Consider the following 23,926-nt stretch of genomic DNA (forward strand, 5'->3'; position numbering starts at 1 on the left):
CTAAATGTTTAATGCCGCACTGTGGGATATTTCAGCCAAAGCGAGAGGAATCCAAGGCAACGAGCGTCTTTAAAGTCAGGTTAGAAAAAACACTTTGACTTTTTGACCAGTGTTTTTGAAAGTTTTAAAATCATGGGGACAATGTTTTTGAATTTGAAATGTTTCACCAAAATCACACACGAGAGCCAGGCCACGTTAAAGCCACAGTGTGGAACTTTTATCCAAAAAGACACTCAAATAAAAGCAATGGGATTTGTTTATTCACTCAGTCTGAGGTTTGGACACGCCCCCTTTGGACACGCCCCCTTTGGACACGCCCCCTTTGGACACGCCCCCTTTGGACACGCCCCCTCTCACTCAGTGTTTTTTTTTTTATAATTACTACATTTTATATAAATACAGAAGAAAACTCTTTTACACTTCATGTCTCTCCTCTCTTCTCTCGTTCACTTTCTCCTCTTTTTTCAGTTCTCTCCTCTCTTCTCTCGTTCTCTCTCCTCTCCTCTTTTCCCCGTTCTCTCTCTCCTCTTTTCCTGTTGTTTGTGTTGTGAGCGCTGAGGGCCGTGTCAGCACCAAACGTGATCTATACAAACCACAGACTCACACATTCACCACACGGGGGCGCCACACAGACAAACGGCTCACACATTCACCACACGGGGGCGCCACACCAACAAACGACTCACACATTCACCACACGGGGGCGCCACACCAACAAACGACTCACACATTCACCACACGGGGGCGCCACACAGACAAACGACTCAGTGTCTGTAGAGCAGAACACACAGAGACACTCGTTCTTTCTAATGAAATGATGCATAAAACAAATAATAAAAATCTGGTATTTTCAAAGTGTAGGTCGAGTTTTACTGTAGTGATCTGGTCCAGTCCTGGTCCAGTCCTGGTCCAGTCCTGGTTCAGTCCTGGTTCAGTCCTGGTGTCATTATCCACAGTGAAACGAGGACTGAGGACATGGACTGAAAGGACACTCTGCAGGAAGAAGACATGACTCCAAAAGAAACAGAAGAAACACAGAGGACAGTTTGTAAATGCACAGAGACAAAACAGACGCATCAGGAGGAAAGAACATTATGTGGAAAAACTGAAGCAACATCTCAACACATCAGCAGGAAGTTAAACAAATGTGTCTTCAAATGGAAAATGACCTGAAGCATATGGCCAAACTGGTGACAAAGAGGCTCAAGGATAACAAAGAGGCTTAAGGATAACAAAGAGGTTTAAAGATAACAAAGTCAGTGTTTTGGAGTGTCCATCACAAAGTCCTGATCTCAGTCCTATTGAAAATGTATGAACAGACCTGAAAAGGCCTGTGTGAGTGAGACGGACACAAACTGGGCTCAGTTACACCAGCTCTGTCTGGACGAATGGGACAAAATTCCTAACAACTATTGTGAGAAGCTTGAGGAAGGAAATCCAAAACATTTGACCCAAGTCACACAGTTTAAAGACAATGAAATGAATACTAATGAAATGTGTGTAAACTTCTGACTTTTAAAAAATAAAATCCTTCTCTTTATTCTGACATTTTGCAAATAGAAATAATTTTAATCCTAATTGACCCAAAACAGGAAAAGTTTAGTCTGATTTTATGTCAGTGAGAAATAAAAGTGTATGTGTATTTTTATATATTGTAAGTACATTTCTGGTTTAACTGTATGTTGTGAATAAAATAATATAAAAACTGGAGCACATTAAAATCCTCCAGAAACAGGAAAAAATGTGTAGAATTTAAAATATTTCTGGGGGAGGAACTTCAGACCCACGTGTTTGTCTGCAGGTCCAGTCCTGATTGAGACCCGGTTCAGTCTTTTGTTTAGTCCTGGTTCAGTCCTGCTTTAGACCCGGTTTAGTCCTGAGTTAGTCCTGGTTTAGTCCCGGTTTAGACCTGGTTTAGTCCCGGTTTAGTCCTGGTTTAGTCCTGAGTTAGTCCTGGTTTAGTCCTGATTTAGTCCCCGTTTAGTCCCGGTTTAGTCCCGGTTTAGTCCCGGTTTAGTCCCGGTTTAGTCCCGGTTTAGTCCCGGTTTAGTCCCGATTTAGTCCCGGTTTAGTCCCGGTTTAGTCCCGGTTTAGTCCCGATTTAGTCCCGGTTTAGTCCCCGTTTAGTCCCGGTTTAGTCCCGGTTTAGTCCCGGTTTAGTCCCGGTTTAGTCCCGGTTTAGTCCCGGTTTAGTCCCGGTTTAGTCCCGGTTTAGTCCCGGTTTAGTCCCGGTTTAGTCCCGGTTTAGTCCTGATTTAGTCCCGGTTTAGTCCTGGTTTAGTCCCGGTTTAGACCCGGTTTAGTCCCGGTTTAGTCCCGGTTTAGTCCTGATTGGTGGTGTGGATTATTAAATAAATTGATTAAAGTCGTGAAAACGTCTCTTCGTGATCATCAGTTTTATCTCATTATTTCCTCATCTGCCATTTTGTTTTGAGACACAACAACAACAAAAGGTCATCAATCACCGTGGCAACAATGGAGCAGACGAGTGTGCGGCAAACGAGAGGAGCAGACGAGAGGAGCAGACGAGAGGAGCAGACGAGAGGAGCAGACGAGAGGAGCAGACGTGAGGAGCAGAGGAGAGGAGCAGACGAGAGGAGCAGACGAGAGGAGCAGACGTGAGGAGCAGACGTGAGGAGTAAACGAGAGGAGCAGACGAGAGGAGCAGACAGGAGGAGCAGACGAGAGGAGCAGACGAGAGGAGCGGACAGGAGGAGCGGACGAGAGGAGCAGACGAGAGGAGCAGACGTGAGGAGCAGACGTGAGGAGCAAACGAGAGGAGCAGACGAGAGGAGCAGATGTGAGGAGCAGACGTGAGGAGCAGACGAGAGGAGCAGACGAGAGGAGCAGACGAGAGGAGCAGACGTGAGGAGCAGACGTGAGGAGCAAACGAGAGGAGCAGACGAGAGGAGTAAACGAGAGGAGCAGACGAGAGGAGCAGACAGGAGGAGCAGACGAGAGGAGCAGACGAGAGGAGCAGACGAGTGTGCGGCAAACGAGAGGAGCGGACGAGAGGAGCGGACGAGAGGAGCAGACGAGAGGAGCAGACGAGAGGAGCAGGCGAGAGGAGCGGACAGGAGGAGCAGACGAGAGGAGCGGACAGGAGGAGCAGACGAGAGGAGCAGAGGAGAGGAGCAGACGAGAGGAGCAGGCGAGAGGAGCAGGCGAGAGGAGCAGACGTGAGGAGCGGACGAGAGGAGCAGACGAGAGGAGCAGACGAGAGGAGCAGACTCACACTGGACTCTCCTCCGTCTTGACATTTGAGTCACTGGAACAATCGAGTCACATGACGACGAGGAGGCGGAGCCTGGGACGGACTGACATTTAGACAAATCAGTTTATCTGTTTACAAAGTCCAGGTTTAGTCCGGGTTTAGTCCTGGTTCAGTCCCGGTTTAGTCCCAGTTTAGTCCCAGTTTAGTCCCGGTTTAGTCCCGGTTTAGTCCCGGTTCAGTCCCGGTTTAGTCCCGGTTCAGTCCCGGTTTAGTCCCGGTTTAGACCTGGTTTAGACCTGGTTTAGACCCGGTTTAGTCCCGGTTTAGACCCGGTTTAGTCCCGGTTTAGTCCCGGTTTAGTCCCGGTTCAGTCCCGGTTCAGTCCCGGTTCAGTCCCGGTTCAGTCCCGGTTCAGTCCCGGTTCAGTCCCGGTTCAGTCCCGGTTCAGTCCCGGTTCAGTCCCGGTTTAGTCCCGGTTTAGTCCCGGTTTAGTCCCGGTTCAGTCCCGGTTCAGTCCCGGTTTAGTCCCGGTTTAGTCCCGGTTCAGTCCCGGTTTAGTCCCGGTTTAGTCCCGGTTCAGTCCCGGTTCAGTCCCGGTTCAGTCCCGGTTTAGTCCCGGTTTAGTCCCGGTTCAGTCCTGGTTTAGTCCCGGTTTAGTCCCGGTTTAGTCCCGGTTTAGTCCCGGTTTAGTCCCGGTTCAGTCCCGGTTCAGTCCCGGTTTAGTCCCGGTTCAGTCCCGGTTTAGTCCCGGTTTAGACCTGGTTTAGACCCGGTTTAGACCCGGTTTAGACCCGGTTTAGTCCCGGTTTAGACCCGGTTTAGTCCCGGTTTAGTCCCGGTTTAGTCCCGGTTCAGTCCCGGTTCAGTCCCGGTTCAGTCCCGGTTTAGTCCCGGTTTAGTCCCGGTTTAGTCCCGGTTCAGTCCCGGTTCAGTCCCGGTTTAGTCCCGGTTTAGTCCCGGTTTAGTCCCGGTTTAGTCCCGGTTTAGACCCGGTTTAGTCCTGGTTTAGACCTGGTTTAGACCCGGTTTAGTCCCGGTTTAGTCCCGGTTCAGTCCCGGTTCAGTCCCGGTTTAGTCCCGGTTCAGTCCCGGTTCAGTCCCGGTTCAGTCCCGGTTCAGTCCCGGTTTAGTCCCGGTTTAGTCCCGGTTTAGTCCCGGTTCAGTCCCGGTTCAGTCCCGGTTTAGTCCCGGTTTAGTCCCGGTTCAGTCCCGGTTTAGTCCCGGTTTAGTCCCGGTTCAGTCCCGGTTCAGTCCCGGTTCAGTCCCGGTTTAGTCCCGGTTTAGTCCCGGTTCAGTCCTGGTTTAGTCCCGGTTTAGTCCTGGTTTAGTCCTGGTTCAGTCCTGGTTTAGTCCTGGTTTAGTCCTGGTTTAGTCCTGGTTTAGGTTGTGTCATGTTGGTCCAGTTGATCTTGTCGTTTATCTAAAGTCTCTGTTTGTTTCACATTCTGTCGCTTTCATTCATCTGTTTTTGCTCTGGCCTTTGGTATCACTCTCTCTCTCTCTCTCTCTCTCTCTCTCTCCTCTTTCTCTCTCAGTCGCTCCCTCTCTCATTCTCTCTCTCTTTTCACTCCATTTGTCTTTCGTTCGTTGTTGGCAGGGCTCAGTCCACCAGCTGATACCAGCATTCCCCTGGCACCGGGCCAACTGGCACCACCGCAGGAGAGAGAGAGAGGGAGGAGGGAGGGAGGGAGGGAGGAAGGAGAGGGAGGAGAGGGAGGAGAGAGAAGAGAGAGGAGGGAGGGAGAGAGACGGAGAGAGGGAGAGAGGAGAAGGGAGAGAGGAGAGAGACAGAGAGAGGAGAGAGAGGGACAGAGAATGAGAGAGGAGAGAGAGGGAGCGCCGAGAGGACGAGAGTGAGAGAATGAAAGAAAATTAGTGAATAATAGACGGAGGAACAGGAGCGGGGCGGGCGACAGAAAGAGAGAAAGAGAAAGAGGGGGATGGGAACCAAAAAAAGACTGAAAAAAATGAAAGAAATAACAATAAACTAGAACTGGAGCTGTGTGACAGACAGAACTAAACCAGGACTAAACCAGGACTAAACCAGGACTAAACCAGGACTAAACCAGGACTAAACCAGGACTAAACCAGGACTAAACCAGGACTAAACCAGGACTAAACCGGGTCTAAACCAGGACTAAACCGGGACTAAACCAGGACTAAACCAGGACTAAACCAGGACTAAACCAGGACTAAACCGGGTCTAAACCAGGACTAAACCAGGACTAAACCGGGTCTAAACCAGGACTAAACCGGGACTAAACCAGGACTAAACCAGGACTAAACCAGGTCTAAACCAGGACTAAACCAGGACTAAACCAGGACTAAACCAGGACTAAACCAGGACTAAACCAGGACTAAACCAGGTCTAAACCAGGACTAAACCAGGACTAAACCAGGACTAAACCAGGTCTAAACCAGGACTGAACCAGGTCTAAACCAGGACTACACCAGGACTAAACCGGGACTAATCCAGGACTAAACCAGGACTAAGACAGGACTAAACCGGGTCTAAACCGGGACTAAACCGGGACTGAACCGGGACTAAACCGGGACTGAACCGGGACTAAACCGGGACTGAACCAGGACTAAACCAGGGACTAAACCAGGACTAAACCAGGACCAAACATGGACTAAACCAGAACTAAACCAGGACTAAACCAGGACTAAACCAGGACCAAACCAGGACTAAACCAGGTCTAAACCGGGACTAAACCGGGACTAAACCGGGACTAAACCGGGACTAAACCAGGACTAAGACAGGACTAAACCGGGTCTAAACCGGGTCTAAACCGGGACTGAACCGGGACTAAACCGGGACTAAACCAGGACTAAACCAGGTCTAAACCAGGACTAAACCGGGACTAATCCAGGACTAAACCAGGACTAAGACAGGACTAAACCGGGTCTAAACCGGGACTAAACCGGGACTGAACCGGGACTAAACCGGGACTAAACCGGGACTAAACCGGGACTAAACCAGGACTAAACCAGGACTAAACCGGGTCTAAACCGGGACTAAACCAGGACTAAACCAGGACTAAACCAGGACTAAACCAGGTCTAAACCGGGACTGAACCAGGACTAAACCGGAACTAAACCGGGACTGAACCGGGACTGAACCGGCACTAAACCGGGACTGAACCGGGACTAAACCAGGACTAAACCAGGACCAAACATGGACTAAACCAGAACTAAACCAGGACTAAACCAGGACTAAACCGGGACTAAACCGGGACTAATCCAGGACTAAACCAGGACTAAGACAGGACTAAACCGGGACTGAACCGGGACTAAACCAGGACTAAACCAGGACCAAACATGGACTAAACCAGAACTAAACCAGGACTAAACCAGGACTAAACCGGGACTAAACCGGGACTAAACCGGGACTAATCCAGGACTAAACCAGGACTAAGACAGGACTGAACCGGGACTAAACCGGGACTGAACCGGGACTAAACCGGGACTAAACCGGGACTAAACCAGGTCTAAACCAGGACTAAACCGGGACTAAACCAGGACTAAACCAGGACTAAACCAGGACTAAACCAGGTCTAAACCAGGACTAAACCAGGACTAAACCGGGACTGAACCGGGACTAAACCGGGACTAAACCGGGACTGAACCGGGACTAAACCGGAACTAAACCGGGACTGAACCGGGACTGAACCGGCACTAAACCGGGACTGAACCGGGACTAAACCAGAACTAAACCAGGACTAAACCAGGACTAAACCGGGACTAAACCGGGACTAATCCAGGACTAAACCAGGACTAAGACAGGACTAAACCGGGTCTAAACCGGGACTGAACCGGGACTAAACCGGGACTAAACCGGGACTAAACCGGGACTAAACCAGGTCTAAACCAGGACTAAACCGGGACTAAACAAGGACTAAACCAGGACTAAACCAGGACTAAACCAGGACTAAACCAGGTCTAAACCGGGACTAAACCGGGACTAAACCGGGACTGAACCGGGACTAAACCGGGACTAAACCGGGACTGAACCGGGACTAAACCGGAACTAAACCGGGACTGAACCGGGACTGAACCGGCACTAAACCGGGACTGAACCGGGACTAAACCAGGACTAAACCAGGACCAAACATGGACTAAACCAGAACTAAACCAGGACTAAACCAGGACTAAACCGGGACTAAACCGGGACTAAACCGGGACTAATCCAGGACTAAACCAGGACTAAGACAGGACTAAACCGGGACTGAACCGGGACTAAACCGGGACTAAACCGGGACTAAACCGGGACTAAACCAGGTCTTAACCAGGACTAAACCGGGACTAAACCAGGACTAAACCAGGACTAAACCAGGACTAAACCAGGTCTAAACCGGGACTGAACCGGGACTAAACCGGGACTAAACCGGGACTAAACCGGGACTAAACCAGGTCTAAACCAGGACTAAACCGGGACTAAACCAGGACTAAACCAGGACTAAACCAGGACTAAACCAGGACTAAACCAGGTCTAAACCAGGACTAAACCGGGACTAAACCGGGACTGAACCGGGACTAAACCGGGACTAAACCGGGACTGAACCGGGACTAAACCGGAACTAAACCGGGACTGAACCGGGACTGAACCGGCACTAAACCGGGACTGAACCGGGACTAAACCAGGACTAAACCAGGACCAAACATGGACTAAACCAGAACTAAACCAGGACTAAACCAGGACTAAACCGGGACTAAACCGGGACTAAACCGGGACTAATCCAGGACTAAACCAGGACTAAGACAGGACTAAACCGGGACTGAACCGGGACTAAACCGGGACTAAACCGGGACTAAACCGGGACTAAACCAGGACTAAACCAGGACTAAACCAGGACTAAACCAGGACTAAACCAGGTCTAAACCAGGACTAAACCGGGACTAAACCAGGACTAAACCGGGACTAAACCGGGACTGAACCGGGACTAAACCGGGACTAAACCGGGACTGAACCGGGACTAAACCGGAACTAAACCGGGACTGAACCGGCACTAAACCGGGACTGAACCGGGACTAAACCAGGACTAAACCAGGACCAAACATGGACTAAACCAGAACTAAACCAGGACTAAACCAGGACTAAACCGGGACTAAACCGGGACTAATCCAGGACTAAACCAGGACTAAGACAGGACTAAACCGGGTCTAAACCGGGACTGAACCGGGACTAAACCGGGACTAAACCGGGACTAAACCAGGTCTAAACCAGGACTAAACCGGGACTAAACCAGGACTAAACCAGGACTAAACCAGGACTAAACCAGGACTAAACCAGGACAAATGTGAACTGTCTGTTTTTGTACAATAATTTGAAGCAAAGTTCGATATTTTGAATTCAAACCACGAGTATCGTCACAACCAAAGAGCCAATCAGGAGCGAGACTATTGAAGGGCCCTTAGCAACACTGTCAATCAAACCTGTTGCTAACGCTAACAGGAGCGACCTCGGGGACAGAAGGACCTGATTTGTCTGTTATTAATGTTCAGATCTTGATTTACAGACACAATAGTGAAATAAAAACCCCAGGATCATGTAGAGGGTTAATACAAACATTTAAGAACAAAATGACGAGAGTGGACGGAACAGGAAGTGCGCTCATGATCACTTCCTGTTTGTAGCGCGGCGCTAGCAGGTTAGCTCTGTGCATTTATATAAACTGTCACATTTTGTCTTGTGGTTTTAGTTCATCGATTACTGTCAGAATGAGGTTTTGTCGCCACAAGTTTAAACGACCTGAAGAGAAGAAGACAGCGGTAAAAGAGAGAGAGAGACGGAGAGACGGAGAGAGAGACAGACGGAGAGAGAGACAGACGGAGAGAGAGAGAGGGCATAGCATCAGAGCCATAAAAGTCACAGATAAAGAATGGCATTGGTGGAGGATGTGGAGCATTATCATATGAATACAGCCTCATGTTCAGGCGTGACGTGCTCTGTTGCCAACCAGCCCAGCCCCGTCACGCCAATAACACGCAAATATGGAGAGATGGAGACAGATAAGACCACGGAAGAGAGAGGGAGGGAGGGAGAGGGGTGGAGGAGACGGAGGTGGAGCATTTTTGACTCCACAAATGAGACCGAAATCAGGTGGAAAGGAAAGAAACACAGAGGCCAGGTGGAAACGGCCCAAAAATGAAATATGCGACGAAGAAGAAGAAGAAGAGCACGGGCCGCTAATGTGAGGGAAAATGGGCCGTCAGTGTGAGGTGAACTGGGCCGTCCCATGTCACAGGTTTAGTGTAAGGGTAAACTGGGCCACTAATGTGAGGAGAACTGGGCCGTCAGCGAGGTGAACTGGGCCATTAATGTGAGGTAAACTGGGCCGTCTCATCCCCTGGGTTTAGTGTAAGGGTAAATTGGGCCATCAGTGCGAGGTAAACTGGGCCGTCTCATGTCATAGGTTTAATGTGAGGGTAAACTGGGCCATTAGTGTGAGGGTAAACTGGGCCATCTCATCCCCTGTGTTTAGTGTGAGGGTAAACTGGGCCATCAGTGTGGGGTAAACCGGGCCGTCTCATCTCCTGGGTCTGTCCTACACTGAGACAGGCCCGAGTCTTGGCCCAAACCCTAAAGTGTAGCCCACATTTCCTCACTGTGCTGTCGGACCGGGCCGAGTGTGGGCCCAGAGTCACACTGAGACTCGCCCTGTCCACATAAATAAAGTACATTTCTCATTCATTTTTCCCATAAACTTTCCAAAAAAATGTGAGTTAAACATTTTAAAAGCTCAGGTCTGAGGAAATAAAGACACAGACCTGAACTTTTATCTCAAATCTTTCTCTGACGCTTAAAATACATCACAGAATCTTGTTTTAAATGAGCTTTTTGGACTTAAAGCGGCCTCATTCTGCACATTAGTTAGCATGTAGCTGGTTAGCATGTAGCTGGTTAGCATGTAGCTGGTTAGCATGTAGCTGGTTAGCCTCCGCGATGTCGTTGAACTCTGAATATTTAAATTGTTCCAAAAGTTCCCGAGTGTAAATCTCCAGATGGATCGTTCCGCCGCAGATAAACGGCCCTCGCGTCTTTCCCCTTGTTTACTCGTGTTTACTTCTACGTCGCGGCGCAGATGATGTTGTGCCGGTTGTTGGCGCGCTGACCCTTAAACACAGTACAGTAAAACACCAATTAGAGGCGCAGCACTTCCAGCCCTGCACTCTCATACACACACTCCCATAATGATGCTGTCACCGGTGTAATTATGCTGGAACATGTGGGCGGCTCAGACGACGCATTTAGAGACGACTGTGGCTACGCTAAAGCTAAGCACACGGTTAACTCGTGATACTTGAATAAAAAACTTTATAAAACATGAACAAAGATTTAAATCATCATCAACTAATGGTTTATTAAGACGATTCAGGAGGATTCAAACATCTGGGCATTTCCCCTGTGAGTAAACTCAGTACAAATATCTGTAAAAGCAACTGCTGAATCAGGAGGTGTGCTGTTAGTATGCTAGCTGTTGCTGTGTTACTGTGACGGTAAAACTCCGCTCTGCTCTGAGAGATGTGAAAAGTGCTTATAAACTCATCCTGGTGAATAAAGAGGATGTTCAGATGCATCAGGTTAAAGCTGTCGTCTGTAATGTCACCACTAGAGGGAACCTACACCACTGCTGTTTCATAGAAGAAGACCAGAGGTCAAAGGCCAGAAGAGGGAGGGTCTTACAGGAGCTTACCAGTTTACCAGTTTAGACCTGGTTTAGTGGCTCTTTTTTTGACTCTTCTGGCTCTTTGTTGACACTTCTAGCTCTTTTTTTGTCTCTTCTGGCTCTTTTTTGTCTCTTCTGGCTCTTTTTTTTGTCTCTTCTGACTTTTTTGACTCTTCTGGCTCTTTTTTGTCTCTTCTGGCTCTTTTTGTCTCTTCTGGCTCTTTTTTTTGTCTCTTCTGGCTCTTTTTTTACTCTTCTGGCTCTTTTTTTTAAACTCTTCTGGCTCTTTTTTTACTCTTCTGGCTCTTTTTTTTAAACTCTTCTGGCTCTTTTTTGACACTTCTGGCTCTTTTGTTGTGAGGTGTGATCTAAATCTGAGTCAGGTCGTTAAATCCGTTGAGGCAGGTTTATTTTGGGTGTTTTTTTTATGTCGTTTTGTAAATATCTGCGGCGTTTTGTTACAGGTCTGGACTCGCAGCTCCAGAGTCAAACTGAGACTCACGACACGAATCAAACACGATCGGAGCCAACACGTTTATGAAGAACCCCCTCCAAGGCACGCCGCAATCACCGCCACCGCCACCTGAGCCACGTGGGCCTCAGCGCCTCAGAGCTCGTCCTACTGAACCACAGACTGTTTATATAAATGCACAGAGCTAACCTGCTAGCGCCGCAAACAGGAAGTGATCATGAGCGCACTTCCTGTTCCATCCGCTCTTGTCATTCTGGTCTTAAATGTTCGTATTAACCCTCTACATGATCCTGGGGTTTTTATTTCACTATTGTGTCTGTAAATCAAGATATGAACATTAATAACAGACAAATCAGGTCCTTCTTTCCCCGAGGTCGCTCCTGTTAGCGTTAGCGTTAGCAACAGGTTTGATTGATAGTGTTGCTAAGCGCCCAACAGAACTCTGTGGATATAAAGTGATAAATGTGTTTGTGTTTATGGTCAAAGTTAAATTACAATTTCAATGTAAAAATGAGTTTGATGTATTTTTGAGTTTGTTTTGTCGCATACATCGTAGTTTTTACTGCTCCAAACAAAATGAAACTGAATAAAAGAAAAGTGCAAATGCAGCAGATCTGAAGCAACTCGACAAAGAACAGCTCCTGAAGCTCCTGAAGCTCCTGAAGCTCCTGAAGCTCTCCACCAGATCCACAAAAACACAAGAGTTTAAGCCAGAGGAACGAGAGGCTCCACTTCACAACGATCTGACACCAGAACATCCAGAACATCACACTAGAACATTAGAACATCCAGAAGATTAGAACATCAGAACCTCACACTAGAACATCAGAACCTCACACTAGAACATCAGAACCTCGCCCTGCTCCTGTTTGTTTCACTTTTCTACCTCACAGTTTTCTGAATGACTCTGTTCTCAATAGTAACATCATTGCGTTTCTACAAAGTTCTCTGATCACAGTGACCCCTGTCTCTGCGGCGCCCTCTTCTGTCTCTGTGGCGCCCTCTTCTGTCTCTGCGGCGCCCTCTTCTGTCTCTGCGGCGCCCTCTTCTGTCTCTGTGACGCCCTCTTCTGTCTCTTTGGCGCCCTCTTCTGTCTCTTTGGCGCCCTCTTCTGTCTCTTTGGCGCCCTCTTCTGTCTCTTTGGCGCCCTCTTCTGTCTCTGCGGCGCCCTCTTCTGTCTCTGCGGCGCCCTCTTCTGTCTCTGCGGCGCCCTCTTCTGTCTCTGTGGCGCCCTCTTCTGTCTCTTTGGCGCCCTCTTCTGTCTCTGTGACGCCCTCTTCTGTCTCTGTGGCGCCCTCTTCTGTCTCTGTGGCGCCCTCTTCTGTCTCTTTGGCGCCCTCTTCTGTCTCTTTGGCGCCCTCTTCTGTCTCTGTGGCGCCCTCTTCTGTCTCTTTGGCGCCCTCTTCTGTCTCTGTGTGTGGTGTGTGTCATTTGGGTTTGTGGTTTTTTAAATGCTACTTTCTCCGGTTCCTCCTCTTCACCTCGGCCTGAACTCTTCTGCTCTGACTCATCTTTGGACTTTTTACTCGTTTAAAATAAGTAGAGTCTGAAGCTGTCGGAGGAGGAGCGGTGCACCTCCTGTGGCCACAGGAGGTGCACCGCTCCTCCTCCGACAGCAACGTGTCATTTAAAGTTTTCAGTGGTTTTAGTTCCTCCTGATTCACTTCACGCGCTCAGAACACCCTGAAGACTCACCACGATGAGCTTAAACGAGACCAGAGCGACAACTAGCATGCTAATCACACACTTCCTACAGCTCAGACGTGTTTGATCATTAGACACAAAAAAAAAGTGTCTGTTTATTTTACATTAAATCTCACACTGTTCTCATAAAAAAAAAAAAAAAAAAGAAGATTGAGTTGCGATTCTTTCAGTATCGATACCAGCTCAAACGAGTATCTGAGTATCTGGATCCGGTTCTAGTTTTAGTATCGATTAGTATCAGATTTTTGAGCCAGGTATCGTGAATCGTATCGTGACGGTTCATGCGATTCCCAGGTTTGTCTGACGGCGACGGGACTTTCGGCTCTTTTTTGGATCGGTTCATTTGAAAGAGCCGTTCAAACGCGTGGCTCTTTTTTAATCTGTTTATACGAGAAAAGGCTCGTTTTATCCACAAAGACGCGAGTTAAATCTGATTTTACGACGTTAAATCTGTGTCTTTGTGCGTCGCCAGGTTTGTTTTTCATTTTTCAGCGTAAAAATTGACACAAATTTGACATAAAAAGAGATCAACTGAGATCCGATTCCAACCGTTTACGTTAAGGAACCGTTCCAAAGCGGCGCTGGTCACGTGACTACTCTCTGAATGTGTTTCCCATGATGCTCCTCTCCTCCGTATCCTCACATCCCCCCGACTCTCTGCCCACTGCCTCCATCTGCAGCCTGCGTTTTATGAATGAAGCTCCACACACAGAGGAACCGTCCAACTGCACAAACCCGACGCTCAAACATCATCACGGCTCGACAGACGGCGCTCTGGCTCCCGACCCGGCCAATCGCGACGCGCCGTGACGCGCAGGAAAGGGGGCGGGGCCGAGGAGGCGAACGGATCCTTCAGGGTTTAAACGTGCGGCGCCCCGGGGTCACCAGAGGGGGCAGAAGACGAGGACTTTAACTCCTCCTCTGGTTTAAGGAGCAGGACGAGGAGGAGGAGGAGGAGGAGGAGGAGGAGGAGGAGGAGAACGTCTGAGGAAGATTTATTTAGTTTTAAGAGTTTGATTCTGTTCAAACACGTCCAGAAAAAACGACAAAAACAGACAGAAATATGAAGAACAAGGATCACTCTTCAGAGAAAGACACACTGGGAGGGCATCTGACACACAGGGAGGGCATCTGACACACAGGGAGGGCATCTGACACACAGAGATCATGTCTGTACAGATCTAAACTACAGATTTAGACGTTTTTATGCAGAATAATGGAGCTGTTCCACAGACCTCTGCCTCATCACATCATCAAACTGTAGACCCCTGACCTCTGACCTCTGACTCCTTCTGTTTTTCGCTCTAAACCGGAGCCATCATCATCTTCTTCTCATTTTAAGGATATTTTCAGTATAAGATTCAACCTTGAGCTGATCCAAAACCCGAGAGCCGCGAGAGCCGCGAGAGCCGCGAGAGCCGCGAGAGCCGCGAGAGCCGCGAGAGCCTCACACAGACATGAGAATCATATAAGACTTAATATAGAAGACACTTGATTTGACTTAAGCCCCTGGGACTCGTGTCCCCTCAGAGCGTCACATGACCTGAAGACACGTGTGGGACAAGGTGCTGCATGTGTCTCTGCACAGGACAGACTGTGGACAGGACAGACTGTGGACAGGACAGACTGTGGACAGGACAGACTGTGGACAGGACAGACTCTGGACAGGACAGACTGTGGACAGGACAGACTGTGGACAGGACAGACTGTGGACAGGACAGACTGTGGACAGGACAGACTGTGGACAGGACAGACTCTGGACAGGACAGACTCTGCACAGGACAGACTCTGCACAGGACAGACTGTGGACAGGACAGACTGTGGACAGGACAGACTGTGGACAGGACAGACTCTGGACAGGACAGACTCTGCACAGGACAGACTCTGCACAGGACAGACTGTGGACAGGACAGACTGTGGACAGGACAGACTGTGGACAGGACAGACTCTGGACAGGACAGACTCTGGACAGGACAGACTGTGGACAGGACAGATGGATGTTTCTCATTGTATTTTTCATAACTGATTTAATGCTGCACAGTGGAACATTTCAGACCCTGCTCACACAGACCAGTGTACGACAGACGGGTCAAATGCAGAGAATCATTACAATGCGGCGATTTTGGGGTCAAAAAATGGGGACGATAAAGTTTATTTCAACTTTTAAAAAAAAGGACTGATATTCATAAAGTTCAGTTTAAAATGAGACGATTTATTATTAGAGCAACAAAATCTAAACAAACGTCAAACGAAGCTCCTCGAGGCTGAAGCGGTGAATCTGGACATGAGTTTCATATTTGGAAATACGACCTCCAGTATCATAGCAACCAAAGAGCCAATCAGAGCGAGGCAGATGAGTCGTTCACATAAAGTCTGTGTGTGAACCTTTTGTCTGTGATTCTCAGGTTTATTTGTTCAGACTCCGGCCAGGAGGGGGCGACAGTGACAAAATGCATATGTGAGACAGTTTTGTCCTTGTTGTGCGTCACATTTGTGCGTCTCTAAATCACTGAGTGTGACTTTATGAGCTCATGTTTCAGCCCCGGGGCCGGAGTGAAACGTCTGAGATTTATAAATATCACAAAACGCTCAAAATCTGACCAACGCTCAACAGCCCCTCCCTCTGCGCCCGCGAGCTAACGCTAACGCTACGACGCACAGATACTAGCATCAGATATCCACACAACTGAAACGTCTCCAATGTTACGACTGGAAACATGAGCTGATGTAATAAAAGTGTGACCACGTTTGGCCCAGAAAGTCTCATATTTAAACTTTTATTTCCTCAACACAAACACGTCTGGACACTTTTATTTTTGTTTTGTCTCGTTTTCTTCTCTTTTCTGTCTCATTTTGTTCTTTTCCGTCTTTCTGGTATCGTCTGACTCACTTAAATCCCTCGTCTCAGTATCGATATCGTCACCTCAGCTAGCGGCTAACGCTAAGGCTAATCTTTAGCGTGAACATTAGCGTGAGCGTTAGCGTCTCCGCGCGTCACAATGGAGCAGATTGTGCAGAGTGAGGCCGAGCAGGTGTCTCTCCCGCTGAGCGCTAACGACCCAATTATATCAATCAGCAAAACCTTGATTGGTGCAGCGCTCTTCTCCTTTATTCCTCCCTCTCTCTCTCTCTCCGTCTCTCCGTCTCTCTCTTTATCTGCCCCTCGACTGGAGGCTAAGTGGCACCTGGATGTAGACTCTTAATAGAGTGTAAAGAACGAGGGAGGAGAGGGGGATGCACCGTGAGAGAGAAGAGGGGAACAGACAATAGAGAGAGAGAATCATATAGGGACGTACAGGGGGAGAGAGACGGAGAAGAAGAAGAGGTATATGAAAAGAGAGAGAACAAAGAGAGAGAAAGAGTGAAAAAGAATTCAAGAAATGAGAGAAAAGTGTTAGGTATGAGAGAGAGAGAAGTAGTAAAGGAGGGAGAAAGTAGAAAGAGAGAACAAGAGATATATATGAACAAATTAGAGGAGGGATGGAGGGATGGAGGGATGGAGGGATGGAGGGAGGGGTGTAACTCTAAACTCCATGAGCCGCTGTAACTGTGTAAGGTCCAAGTGGCACCTGCTCCATGTGGTTTTATTCTACAAATGTAAAGAGAGAAGAAGAGGAGGAGGAGGAGGAGGAGGAGGAGAGGAGGGAGGGAGGGGGTAGAGGGCAAGTGAAGTACTGAGGGAGGAGGGTAAAGAGATGTGTGTCGGGCGCACTGTGAGAACGACGGTAAAAAGAGGAGAAAAAAACAAGAGACAGAGAAAATGGAATGAGCCGAGAGAGAAAGAGTGAAGAGCGAGAGAGAGAAGAGAAAGAGGAGAGACTGGAGGTGCACTGTGGGAGAAGAAGAGAGGAGAGAGAGAGAGAGAGAGAAGAGGGGGGCGAGAGAGAGAAGGGGAGACATAAAGGAGGGGCAGAGAGAGAGAGGAATGAAGGAGAGAGAGGAGGGAGAGGAGGAGAAGTGAGAGACGTGAATAGTGAAAAATGGAGAGATAGATGAGAGAGAAAGAGAGAGAGAGTGATTGACAGGTCGTGCGTTTGACCCGTCCATCACTTTAATGCCACACTCTGTAACATTCTGATGAATACACAAGCTCCAGATTAAAACTTTACACTTTATGTCCTTTATGTCCTAAGACTGTTCACAAAGAGAAAGTGTGAAAGAGAGAGAGAGAGGGAGGGAGGGAGGGAGGGAGGGAGGGAGGGGGGGAGAGGGAGGGAGAGAGAGAGAGAGGGAGAGAGGGAGAGGGAGGGAGGGAGAGAGAGAGAAATACTGAAGGATGGACATGTGATGATCTGTCTGCACGACAGATCATCACAGACACATTTCTGTAAACAGACCGTCCTCACTCGTCTCTGTGGAGACTTTAATGCCACACTGTGTAACATTCCAACACTCTTCTTATCTGGACACGAGCGAGTGGCTGATCTACACTGGAACATCTACACTGGAACATCTGCCCCATACATGTGACCTGAGCCGAGGTCAGAGGTCAGAGTGTGTCCAGGTCAGAGGTCAGAGCTCCTCCTCCTGTGTGTTCAGTGCTGACCCCTGGAGGTCGCACACGTCTGTGCTCCTGTTCTGGACGTTTGTCTCTGAGGACGACAGCTCGGTCTAAAGTCATCAACATCTCCAGCCTCGACACAAGAAACGACTGAAACATCGAATGAAACATCAACTGAAACATCGACTGAAACATCAACTGAAACATCGACTGAAACATCAACTGAAACATCGACTGAAACATCAACTGAAACATCGACTGAAACATCAACTGAAACATCGACTGAAACATCAACTGAAACATCGACTGAAACATCGACTGAAACGACTGAAACATCGACTGAAACATTGACCGAAACATTGACTGAAACATCGACTGAAACGACTGAAACAACAACTGAAACATTGACCGAAACATCGACTGAAACAACGACTGAAACATTGACCGAAACATCGACTGAAACATCGACTGAAACGACTGAAACAACAACTGAAACATTGACCGAAACATCGACTGAAACAACGACTGAAACATTGACCGAAACATCGACTGAAACATCGACTGAAACGACTGAAACAACAACTGAAACATTGACCGAAACATCGACTGAAACATCGACTGAAACGACTGAAACAACAACTGAAACATTGACCGAAACATCGACTGAAACATCGACTGAAAACTTGAACTCAACAGAATCACGACTTTGATCTGAGCAAAACTCGACTCATTTTCACTTTAAATGTTCTTGACTTTTTACTCGTGTGCTCTGATCTGTTTGATTCTCACGTGTTTAACAAACTGCACACTCTGTTCCACCTTGTGATGTCATCATGTGATACAGGAAGTGCTCCGCTGTGTTTTAAACTCCACCTTCTCTAGAATCATGTGGGTCATTTCCTGGAGTCGTCTCTTATCTCTGACCTAAAGGTTAAAGGTCACATTATAACATGGATTCAGTTTGTGATACAGGAGCTTTAAAGATGCACAGTGTAACTTTTCTGTCTCCATGGAGATGTTATTGCTTTGCCTGTAATATTCCACACTGGGGCATTAAATGTAAAATACATTTAATCAACAGTTAAGTGTTTTTGTTTGTTTTTTCTGAGGAGCCTGTGCTTTTCCTGTGAGTGGAGTCGCCTCTCCACAGATCTGACTCTGTGAGGATACACATCTTTAATGCCACACTGTGGAGTATTACGAGCAGAGACACGGCAGAGTGAGGCTGGTAAAGGGAGCCTGGAAAGTTCCACAGAGCAGCTTTAAGTGATTTTTGTTGTTTTACAAATGAATCAGTGACCTTTGACCTCAGGACACAAACAAAACAAGAGTAAAGTCGAGTGAAGTAACTGGACTGTTCTGTTTGTATTTGTATTTTCTTCAGACACAAAGTTAAAAGTTAAAACAGAAAAGACTCGAACAGCGAGTAGTACAGTGTAGTACTGTGTAGTACTGTGTAGTACAGTGTAGTACTGTGTAGTACTCTGTAGTACAGTGTAGTACTGTGTAGTACTGTGTAGTACTCTGTAGTACTGTGTAGTACTCTGTGTTCAGTTGTTGTATTTTTGACTGAATCAAACTCGTGTGAAAATGAAAGTGACTCATGTTTTTCATGTTTTTCATGTTTTTCATGGACTAAAACAGTGAAATGTGACTCACTGTTTCTTTAAACATGAACCTGCAGATTCACTTCAGTCAAATTAAACTGAATCAAAAATATAAAATATAACACAGTGAAACACCCAGATGCCCTGCCACAAGCCACACAGGAGGCTCTGATGTTACATCTGATAGAGGAGCAGAGGAGGCTCAGGACTCCTCCTGGTCTCCTCCTGGGGAGGTGTTCATGTCCCACCTGGAGGAGACCCCAGGGAAGACCCAGGACACACTGGAGAGACTATGTCTCTGACCCTGGGGTCCCACTGGAGGAGCTGGAGGAAGTGTCTGGGGTGAGGGAAGTCTGGGACAGCTCAGACTGATGCCCCGCCCCCCGACCCCAGAGAAGAAGAAGAAGAAGAAGAAGAAGAAGAAGAAGAAGAAGAAGAAGAAGAAGAAGAAGAAGAAGAAGAAGAAGAAGAAGAAGAAGAAGAAGAAGAAGAAGAAGAAGAAGAAGAAGAAGAAGACAGTCTGAAGTTATATTTATGTTTTATGTATTTTAGCTGTGGACACAGTGGACACTGTGGACACAGTGGACACTGTGGACACAGTGGACACTGTGGACACTGTGGACACTGTGGACACTGTGGACACTGTGGACACTGTGGACACTGCTCTTTTTCTTAAATCACATTTATCTGTAAATGTCTAAAAATATCTCAAGTTCAGCTCAAATGGGACTTGACTCCACCAGAGTCAACACAAGAAGAGCCAGAAGAGCCAGAGAAGAGCCAGAAAAGAGCCAGAGAAGAGCCAGAAGAGCCAGAGAAGAGCCAGAGAAGAGCCAGAGGAGCCAGAGAAGAGCCGGAGAAGAGCCAGAGAAGAGCCAGAGGAGCCAGAGAAGAGCCAGAGGAGCCAGAGGAGCCAGAGAAGAGCCGGAGAAGAGCCGGAGAAGAGCCGGAGAAGAGCCGGAGAAGAGCCGGAGAAGAGCCGGAGAAGAGCCAGAGAAGAGCCAGAGAAGAGCCAGAGAAGAGCCGGAGAAGAGTCAGAAAAGAGCCAGAAGAGCCGGAAGAGCCTGACATTGTGACAGACTCAGACTCGGGGCTTTAGTCCTTAAACACGGGGCCAGTGGGACACGTCTGCTCTTATCTCGAGTGGAATTTCCTCCTCGCCCTGTGATGTGCGTCAGTGACGTGCTTCCATTTTCAGTCGCTCTCCCTCCTCTTCTCCCTCTTCCTCCTCTCCCTCTTCCTCCTCTCCCTCCTCTCCCTCTCCCTCCTCTCCCTCCTCTCCCTCTTCTCCCTCCTCTCCCTCTTCCTCCTCTCCCTCCTCTCCCTCCTCTTCCTCTCGCGGCCATCTCAATCAGACTCGCGCTAATGAAATAAATAATCACCCGCAAACAAAGCCCCAAACAGCGGCACGAGCCCAGTGTGCGCCCCGCGACCAGGCGCACAACCCCGGGCACAACCCGCCAGAGAGCCGCCAGAGAGCCGCCAGAGAGCCGCCTCAGAGCCGCCTCAGAGCCGCCGGGGCGCGGGTGGAGGAGGTGCTGTTGTCCGTGTCATGTCACGCGTCTCCTGCTCCATTTTGTTCTTAAATTTTCTATACAAAGATGAAGGAGGGAGGAGGCGCGGGAGGAGGAGGAACAGGGCTCATCTTGAATCTGTCTCCAATCTCCGAACGACACAAAACACAGAATCACACTCCACAGAGCAGTTAATGTGTGTGTGGAGAGGGACAGGAGACAGGGACAGGGACAGGGACAGAGACAGAGACAGGAGAGGGACAGGGACAGCGCGCGGGGCGACACTTGCTCCTCTGGTCTCTCAGGAGGAGGTGATGTTAGGACAGTAGTAGTTGGAGTAAAACGAGGTGAAGTGTGCGTGGAGCGCGTGTCCTGCGGCTCAAACGCGGACACAAAAGACACAAAAGCCACAGTGAGGCGCATCTACCTGCGACCACAGAATCAACTTCTCACGCGGAAAAATCCACTTTTACGCGTCGACCGCGCGGCTCTGCCTCATTTTAAACTCTCTCTCTCTTTGTACAGACACTTTTCTGAAGCAGCTTCGTGTTCTTCGTGTTTCTCTGAAGCTGAAGCGAGTTTTTCTGTGACATTTTCCACAAACACGTGACTCCACAAACACACGAGCCGCTACAACTGCGTGAAAGTTTCTCCATTTGAGGAATAATCCGCGTTTTTCCACTTCAGGAGACTTTTACGCACTTACACACGCCCCGAGCACGGACCCGCGCACAGACCCGCGCACGGACCCGAGCCACGGACCCGCGTCGAGTCCCGAGTCTCGGCTCGAGCCTCGCGGGGGGATTTTGTGACAAATGTCTCATTTTATCCGGTTTTTTGTCTCCGCCGCGCGGGCTCCGGGCTGCGCCGTGCACGCGCCACATACATGACACAGGAACACGCACGACACACGCACGACACACGCACGGCCACATGCGACACGCCAATCACTCACGCACACGCACCGAACTGCAAAGTCCTGAAAAATCAAGTACAAGTACAAGTACAAATACAAGTACAAGTAGAACCACAGCCTCAGTCTGCCCCCGCGTCTGAACCGAACCAAACCGAACCAAACCAGACCAGAGCCAAACCAGAGCCAAACCAGAGCCAAACCGCGCCGTGCGTGACGCGCCCATGCGTAAAAGTGCACATGTAAACAGAATAGTGTGAAATAGAGTTGGATAAACGCAGATTCGGGCTGTGGCTAAAGTAAAGCTCAGTACTTACGGGAGAGGCGGCGAGCAGATTAATGACACGACACGTCATGATTACGTCTCTCCAGAATTAAATACATTACGAGTTGAGAAAAAAATGGAAATCAGGGTTGTATACAAGCATACGCCGATCCCCCCTCCTCCTCCTCCCTCCTCTCCCTCCTCTCCCTCCCTCCGGCCACTCTCCTCTGCCTCTCTCTCTCACACTCCTCCTCCTCCTCCTCCTCTTTTCTCTCACACTTGCATTTTTCCCATTTATTGCACAGGAGAGAGAGAATAGGGTGAAGGAGGAGGAGGAGGAGGAGGAGGAGGAGGAGGAGGAGGGAGAGTGATGTAGGTTGAAAATGTTAATTATAATCGCAGCGCGGGTTCATTTTGCTGCGGTGACGTCTCTGCGCGTTTGGGGCTAAAAATGGACGCGCGCGGAGACGGTTTGGAGAAAAGTTTGGCCTCGTTTGACTCAGAGGAGCAAAGACACACACATCCGGGCACTTTATGTCACACATGTCAGTCCTGTGCGTGTGTGGGGGTGGGTGTGTGTGTGTGTGTGTGTGTGTGAGGTGCAAAGTTTAAATCAAACACAAAAGAAACAGTGAGGAACATTGAGGACGTGTCTGTGATAAAAGCGTCAGACTGAAAAACAGGGATGAAACTGAAGCTGTGGATGGAAAAGTCAAAGGTCACGATGCTCCTGTGGACAGTACACACACACGTACAAATACACACACATTATTACTTTATTAAAATGTGCAGCAGGAGAAATGTCACACTAAGAGAAGAAAACGGCTGAGATCTGTTCATTTTAGTTCTAAGTTTCTCTGTTTCTCTGTTTGTTTCTCTGTTTGTTTCTCTGTTTGTTTCTCTCGTCTCAGTAACATCTGACCCTCGCTCTGAGAAGGTCATAAAACTCTCACCTTGTTCAACTTTGCTGTAAATTTCTTGTCTTTATCGGGTTTAACTTTAACTCTTCTATAAAAAGCCCCGGTTCAGTCTCTGTTTTAAATGTCTCTGGACGCTGCTTTAACTGTAACTGACAATAAAAATCTACAGATCGACTCCTGAGCCGTTTGTTCTTCATGAAACACAAACTCCACACTCTGGTCCAGCACCTGCTCGTTTCCATGGAGATGAGGTTGTTCTGCCTGGAATGTTCCTCAATAACTTGTCTGTCTTTCCTTTATCAAATAAGAAGGTGGTCGACTTCTACATCTGCAGGACTGTGCGTCTCCTGGACTCAGGGGCAGTTGACACGTCTCACTCTGGACATGGACGTTTTGAGCCTCTTCCTCCTTCAGGAGCAGAACCTCTGGTCATAAGAGTTTGTTCCTCTGCAGTTTGTCTCATGACACTTTATAAAACTGGACACTTTAATAAGTCATGTTTGCACAGATGTTCTGATGTCCTCTTCTGTTGTTCTGTTTGTATCTGACTCTGTATTTTATCTTTTTAAGTTTATATTTTATTCTTCAGAGTTTTGTGTTTCTCTTTCTCACTGGACAAAGTTCAGTTTGTGACTCGTTCAGTGAAATAAAAGTCTGATTCTGATTCTGATAAAGTTTTGTGGTGAAACATTTCATAATGAAGTGTTCTTACTCTCCACAGATCTGATCTGTAACTTGGCCTGGTGCTTATCTCCATGGAGTTTAATGCCACACTATGGAACATTCCAGAGCAACATCTCTCCACAGAGACAAGCAGGTGGTGCACCCTCCAGTAAAAAGTGACATAGTGCAGCTTTATACTAGTGTAAGAAAAGTGCAGTAAAGTATACAAGCAACGCTCCACCTGAAGCAACGCTCCACCCGAAGCAACGCTCCACCCGAAGCAACGCTCCACCCGAAGCAACGCTCCACCCGAAGCAACGCTCCACCCGAAGCAACGCTCCACCTGAACCAACGCTCCACCTGACACAGGAACACTGATGGAGTAAATATGGAGGAATTTAGTTTAAAAATGGTATAGTTTTAGGTTAAAGATGGTGCAGTTTTAGTGATGTTATACATGTGATGTCATATGTGATAACATAT

General features: G+C 48.2%; 1 protein-coding gene across 1 annotated transcript in view; it reads right to left on the bottom strand.

The window, feature by feature from the left end:
* znf219 (zinc finger protein 219) overlaps positions 1-22,033 on the bottom strand; it is a 34,166-nt gene extending 12,133 nt beyond the window's left edge. The window contains exon 1 of the mRNA XM_055229137.1: positions 21,913-22,033. The gene's annotated coding sequence lies outside the window, so the exon portion shown is untranslated. The remainder of the gene's footprint in view (positions 1-21,912) is intronic.
* Positions 22,034-23,926: the final 1,893 nt, after the last annotated feature.

The sequence above is a fragment of the Periophthalmus magnuspinnatus genome, chromosome 18, assembly GCF_009829125.3.
Source record: "Periophthalmus magnuspinnatus isolate fPerMag1 chromosome 18, fPerMag1.2.pri, whole genome shotgun sequence".
NCBI lineage: Eukaryota > Metazoa > Chordata > Actinopteri > Gobiiformes > Gobiidae > Periophthalmus > Periophthalmus magnuspinnatus.